Below are 7,500 nucleotides of genomic sequence, written 5' to 3'. Positions count from 1 at the left end.
GACGAGACAGTAAAAACCGGAAACCAGCGAAACGAAAGTATATAGTCATTTACATCGACCAAATATTACGACATTCTTCCCCCCTCCAAGAAACTGTCACAGCACACAACGATTGAGAAACCGACTGCTGAACAGAACACAGAACTGAGAAGAAAACAGAAAATAAACAGACTACATTCTTTGACCTTCAAGAGTATGTTACCACCCATAATGATCAGTCGGTTTTGATACCCGAGGAGAACGGCGGAGTTCAGGAGTAGAGACTTCAGGAGATTCAGAAGTGAGACCTGGACTTGGAGTCTGATGAATACTGTCTGCCTTTTCTCCATGTTCTCCGTTCTCTGTGTACTTCTGCTAGTTGCAAACCTCCACTGAGAGAGATGTTCCCTCAGTTCCCTGGACATGAATGAAGAACCTTGATCTGAACGAACAAAGCCTGGTGTTCCACAGATTGCAAACAATTGTTCTAGGCATTGGATCATGGTGGATGTTTGCATGTCAGGGCATGGGAATGCAAATAGAAATCCTGAATATTCATCAACCACAATCAGAATGTACTTATTTCGTGTGGACGATGACAGTTACCCTTTGAAGTCAATGCTTATGTTTTCCATTGGCTGTGTAGCCTTGATCAACGTGCCTTCAGGTAGTCTGTAAAAGCTGGGCTTGATTTCTGCACATACCCGACACCCAGCACACTCACGTCTTACTTGTTCAGTTGCAAATGGGAGATTTTTTGAGCGTACAAAATGAAGAAGGCGAGTCACACCAGAATGACACAACCCAACATGAAGGTCTGTGAGGCGAGTAGTGAGTGGAATGGATGCACTCTTGCTCGGGACAGCATGTCCGGGACCACGTTGTTGGGGCCTGGACGATACTGAATCGTGTAACTGTATGCAGCTAACTCCAGTCAACATTCTTGAATTTTCTGATTCTTTATCGCTGTACGCCTGCGACTGTCAAACGTGAAAGTAACAGAAAGTTGGTCAGTGATGAGTGTAAAGTGTTGACGAGAAAGGAGATTACTCCATTTCCTCAATGCTTCAATGACAGCAGTTGCTTCTTTTTCAACGGCAGGACACTGGCGTTCTCCTCCCTGCAATGTACGTGACATGAAGGCAACAGGTCTACCATCTTGATTGAGAGTTGCTAAAATGACAGTATCTGGTGCATCACACAACAATGAAAGGTTTGTTCTCATTGATGGAGTGAAGCATGGCTTTCAACAGTTCTTTCAAAGAATCAAAAGTCTCAAGAGCTTCAGCTGTCAGAGGGAATGATTCAACATTCTGCAAAGGCCGTATTTTCTGTGAAAAATTTGGAATCCATTCTGCATAGTATGCAAACATTCTAAGCACTCTGCAAAGAGTGTCAGACAATGGACCTGAGGGATGTCAGACACAGGACCTGATCGTTGTTAAGACACTGGACTTGATCGTTAAGACACTGGATCTGAGGGATGTCAGACACAGGACCTGATCGTTGTTAAGACACTGGACCAAATCGTTGTTAAGACACTGGACCTGAGGGATGTCAGACACTGGACCTGATCGTTGTTAAGACACTGGACCTGAGGGATGTCAGACACTGGACCTGAGGGATGTCAAACACTGGACCTGATCGTTGTCAGACACTGGACCTGATCGTTGTTAAGACACTGGACCTGAGGGATGTCAGACACTGGACCTGAGGGATGTCAAACACTGGACCTGATCGTTGTCAGACACTGGACATGTTCGTTAAGACACTGGACCTGATCGTTGTTAAGACACTGGACCTGAGGGATGTCAGACACTGGACCTGATCGTTGTCAGACACTGGACCTGATGGATGTCAGACACTGGACCTGTTCGTTAAGACACTGGACCTGATCGTTAAGACACTGGACCTGAGGGATGTCAAACACTGGACCTGAGGGATGTCAGACACTGGACCTGAGGGATGTCAGACACTGGACCTGATCGTTGTAAGACACTGGACCTGTTCGTTAAGACACTGGACCTGTTCGTTAAGACACTGGACCTGAGGGATGTCAGACACTGGACCTGAGGGATGTCAGACATTGGACCTGATCGTTGTTAAAACACTGGACCTGAGGGGTGTCAGACACTGGACCTGAGGGATGTCAGACACTGGACCTGATCGTTGTTAAGACACTGGACCTGATCGTTGTTAAGACACTGGACCTGAGGGGTGTCAGACACTGGACCTGATTGTTGTCAGACACTTGGACCTGATCGTTGTCAGACACTGGACGTGAGGGATGTCAGACACTGGACTTGATCGTTAAGACACTGGACCTGAGGGGTGTCAGACACAGGACCTGATCGTTGTCAGACACTGGACCTGAGGGATGGCAGACACTGGACCTGAGGGATGGCAGACAATGGACCTGATCGTTAAGACACTGGACCTGAGGGATGGCAGACACTGGACCTGAGGGATGGCAGACACTGGACCTGAGGGATGGCAGACACTGGACCTGATCGTTAAGACACTGGACCTGAGGGATGGCAGACACTGGACCTGATCGTTAAGACACTGGACCTGAGGGATGGCAGACACTGGACCTGAGGGATGGCAGACACTGGACCTGAGGGATGGATGGCAGACACTGGACCTGAGGGATGGCAGACACTGGACCTGAGGGATGGATGGCAGACACTGGACCTGAGGGATGGCAGACACTGGACCTGATCGTTGTCAGACACTGGACGTGAGGAGATGTCAGACACGTATTTTGGTTGTGCTTCACGTAAGTCCCAAGTCGGTGGCAGTTCCATTATCATTGATGTACATTGTTGCCCACATGAGTTCTTGCTGTAAGATTTATGGTATTTATTGTATTTGTTTGTGTCTTTCAGGCATTGTCTTCTTTTCTACTATGCCTGTTGTAAATAAAACAGAAGTAAACAACCGACTTGCCTCTGTGTGGCTCCAACATCACGTCACAAATACCTCCCTCCTTGATCCGCGTCTCTGCCTCGTCTCTTCACGTCTCCTCCACCTACCCCGTTCCTACCTCAACTCTGTCTCCTCCACCTACCCCGTTCCTACCTCAACTCTGTCTCCTCCGCCTTCCCCGTTCCTACCTCATCTCTGTCTCCTCCACCTACCCCGTTCCTACCTCAACTCTGTCTCCTCCACCTACCCCGTTCCTACCTCAACTCTGTCTCCTCCACCTACCCCGTTCCTACCTCAACTCTGTCTCCTCCACCTACCCCGTTCCTACCTCAACTGTCTCCTCCACCTACCCCGTTCCTACCTCAACTGTCTCCTCCACCTACCCCGTTCCTACCTCAACTCTGTCTCCTCCACCTACCCCGTTCCTACCTCAACTCTGTCTCCTCCACCTACCCCGTTCCTACCTCAACTCTGTCTCCTCCACCTACCCCGTTCCTACCTCAACTCTGTCTCCTCCACCTACCCCGTTCCTACCTCATCTCTGTCTCCTCCACCAACCCCGTTCCTGCCTCAACTGTCTCCTCCACCTACCCCGTTCCTGCCTCAACTGTCTCCTCCACCTACCCCGTTCCTACCTCAACTGTGTCTCCTCCACCTACCCCGTTCCTACCTCAACTGTCTCCTCCACCTACCTCAACTGTCTCCTCCACCTACCCCGTTCCTACCTCAACTCTGTCTCCTCCACCTACCCCGTTCCTACCTCAACTCTACATGTCTCTTCCACTACCCCCTTCTGCCACAAATCCCAGACTTCAGCTGAAATACAAAAAAAGCTTGATTCTGAGGCAGGCGCGGGGTTGAGGGGGGGGGGGGGGGGGGGGGGGTCACAGACACACGCGGGCGGACGGGTGGGAGGGGGGGGGTGAGTGGGGGCACAGAGACACGCAGGCGGGGGAGGTTGGGGGGGGGGCGGCTGTCAGACAGAGGATAGAGACTGAAAGGCAGAGAATGAAAACCACAGATACACATACACACAGAGAGACAGACAGAGAGAGTGACAGGGAAACAGAGAGATGTGAACAGGGATGGGAGCAGAAATAAAGATACAGACAGATGGACAAACGAGTAAGAGGCAGAGAGTGTTAGTGTCCCCGTGACTGACAACTCATCTTTCCGTGTTTGGTTCACTGGAATAAAAACAACAGAAGTGAGGGCTGACTTTTGACATACAGTGGCACCAAACAGGAAGTGAGGGCTGACATTTGACGTGCGCGCGTGCGCGAACGCATACGCACATTGAGAGAGAGACAGACAATTATAAAATTCTCTGTAGATTATCCACCTTCTACTCAAATACACCAATGTGCTGTTCAAAAACATCATTTGTCCACAAAACAAAACATTCCCGTCCTGTGTTGAGATGTATCCACCATCTGCTCAAACGCATCATTGCTCGTCCCAAAAACATCAACCCTCGCCCCAATCCCATCAACCTTCGTCTCAAACAACGCTCGTCCCAAACACAACGCTCGTCCCAAACCCATCAACCTTCGTCCCAAACCCATTAACCCTCGTCCCAAACCCATCAACGCTCGTCCAAAACACATCAACCCTCGTCCCAAACCCACCAACGTTCGTACCAAACACAGCTACCGTCGTCCCAAACACTTCAACGCTCACGCTCGTCCCAAACACTTCAACGCTCGTCCAAACCCATCACCGCTCGTCCCAAACCCATCACCGCTCGTCCCAAACCCATCACCGCTCGTCCCAAACCCATCAACCCTCGTCACAAAGCCATCAACCCTCGTCCCAAACCTATCAACGCTCGTCCCATACCCATCACCGCTCGTCCCAAACACAGCTGAAATATGCCAGTGCTATGGCCACAGACATCGTTGCTCTGTTCAAATACGTCAGCCAGACTGTGAACGTGTGTGAATATATATTGGGACGTTTCTTTCTGCGTATGTGCGTGCACGTGTATCGGTATTTGCGTGCCTTCACAATAAAACGAAATCCAGTCTAGTCACTGACAAAGCCAGTCCTGTCACGCCACTGACATCACTGTCATCACTGACACCACTAACAGAACCAGTCCTGGTCACTACACTGACATCACTGTCATCACTGACATCACTGAAGTACCTTCACATTGTTAGTTCCCTGTGCACACCATGTCATTTCATTATCTCCACACCTGAAGTACCTTCACATTGTTAGTTCTCTGTGCACACCATGATGTCATTTCATTATCTCCACACCTGAAGTACCTTCACATTGTTAGTTCTCTGTGCACACCATGATGTCATTTCATTATCTCCACACCTGAAGTACCTTCACACTGTTAGTTCCCTGTGCACACCATGATGTCATTTCATTATCTCCACACCTGAAGTACCTTCATATTGTTAGTTCTCTGTGCACACCATGATGTCATTTCATTATCTCCACACCTGAAGTACCTTCATATTGTTAGTTCTCTGTGCACACCATGATGTCATTTCATTATCTCCACACCTGAAGTACCTTCACATTGTTAGTTCCCTGTGCACATTATGTCATTTCATTATCTCCACACCTGAAGTACCTTCACCACTGCCCCACCTTGTTGTTTATGTCTTTTCACCGTAAGTGGTATTTTGAAAAAGGGAGGGGTGGGACGGTTATTGCCCCGCTCAGACGCTTGAATCCGCGTCAAACATTCCATATTCCAGCCCAGTGTTCGGAATTTTTGGGGGTTTTTTTTAAAGAGTGAATGCAGCTTTACCATCAAGCCGAACGAAGAGAGGCTGCCTACCAAACAGGAAAGATTAGTCCCATGAAACCAGACAGAACGTTTCATGCAAAGCGCTTCGAGTCCTCAGGAAGAAAGGGCACGTTTCAGATATACATTATTATTATTAATATTATCTTTATCATTGCTATGGAGCGATTTGTGAGGGTTAGGTTTGCGTGCTCACGGTGATGATGATTGCTGCCTTAGATCAGCTTTTGTTCCACAACGTTCGTCTTAAATGTTCCCCATTTGTGTTGTCATTTATTCATTTACCATTTATTCAATTTACCTTTGTCTCAGTAACGTCACAGTGTCGGGCCATTCCTGAAGTATTGACATGAGAATTACGTCACAAAGTGTTGGGCCATTCTTGAAGTACTGACGTGAGGATTACGTCATAAAGTGTTGGGCCATTCCTGCAGTGCTGACGTGAGGATTACGTCACAGAGTGTTGGGCCATTCCTGAAGTGCTGACGTGAGGATTACGTCACAGAGTGTTGAGCCTTTCCTGAAGTGCTGACGTGAGGATTCTCTCCGGTGTCAACATGTCCCTTGTGTCAACAGCGTCTTCTCACCTCTTCCTTCTGGCCTGTGTTACAGGTAAGTTAGTTCTTTGTCACTTTATTCTTTCTGGCCTGTGTTACAGGTAAGTTAGTTCTTTGTCACTTTATTCTTTCTGGCCTGTGTTACAGGTAAGTTAGTTCTTTGTCACTTTATTCCTTCTGGCCTGTGTTACAGGTAAGATAGTTCTTTGTCACTTTATTCTTTCTGGCCTGTGTTACAGGTAGGTTAGTTCTTTGTCACTTTATTCCTTCTGGCCTGTGTTACAGGTAAGTTAGTTCTTTGTCACTTTATTCCTTCTGGCCTGTGTTACAGGTAGGTTAGTTCTTTGTCACTTTATTCTTTCTGGCCTGTGTCACAGGTAAGTTAGTTCTTTGTCACTTTATTCTTTCTGGCCTGTGTTACAGGTAAGTTAGTTCTTTGTCACTTTATTCTTTCTGGCCTGTGTTACAGGTAAGTTAGTTCTTTGTCACTTTATTCTTTCTGGCCTGTGTTACAGGTAAGTTAGTTCTTTGTCACTTTATTCTTTCTGGCCTGTGTTACAGGTAAATTAGTTCTTTGTCACTTTATTCTTTCTGGCCTGTGTTACAGGTGAGTTCGTTCTTTGTCACTTTATTCCTTCTGGCCTGTGTTACAGGTAAGTTAGTTCTTTGTCACTTTATTCCAAGGCCCAACACTCGGCTTATATGACAGATAGACATTAGCTTACAGTTGGGCCAAAAACAAAGTGACAGCTGTATGATCAATGATTTCTCAAGTGTAATAGGAAGTCATTTGCAGCTTAGTCTTTTGTGAAGGAATATAACTGTGAAATTAGGAGGCAAGATTGCGCTGGTTCTTAGTGCTGCAGCCTTGGAGGCTTGGCCTTTGGGAACCATCCCAGTGCCGAATGTCCTAAAAAAAAAAAAAAATTTAAAGCCTTGGTCGAGAGAGTGGGGATATAACTTGGGCAAGACACTCTCCACCATAATCACATTTTAGCCCAGATAGTCCAGACGGCAGATGTTTCCTCTGCAGTTCTGGTGGCCATAGTCGGATACAACTGACTATTATACCTTCTAGCCTGCGTAGCAGGCCCGTTAGTTCTCATCACTTTATTTCTTCTGGCCTGTGTTACAGGTCAGTTCTTTGTCTCTTTGTTCCTTCTGGCCTGTGTTACAGGTAAGTTAGTTCTTTGTCTCATTTTTCCTTCTGGCCTGTGATACAGGTAAGTTCTTTGTTTCTTTGTTCCTTCTGACCTGTGTTACAGGTAA

Source organism: Babylonia areolata, chromosome 13, assembly GCF_041734735.1.
Source record: "Babylonia areolata isolate BAREFJ2019XMU chromosome 13, ASM4173473v1, whole genome shotgun sequence".
Taxonomy (NCBI): Eukaryota; Metazoa; Mollusca; class Gastropoda; order Neogastropoda; family Buccinidae; genus Babylonia; species Babylonia areolata.
The sequence above is the reverse complement of the archived record's forward strand: the minus strand, read 5'-3'. Positions refer to the sequence as shown.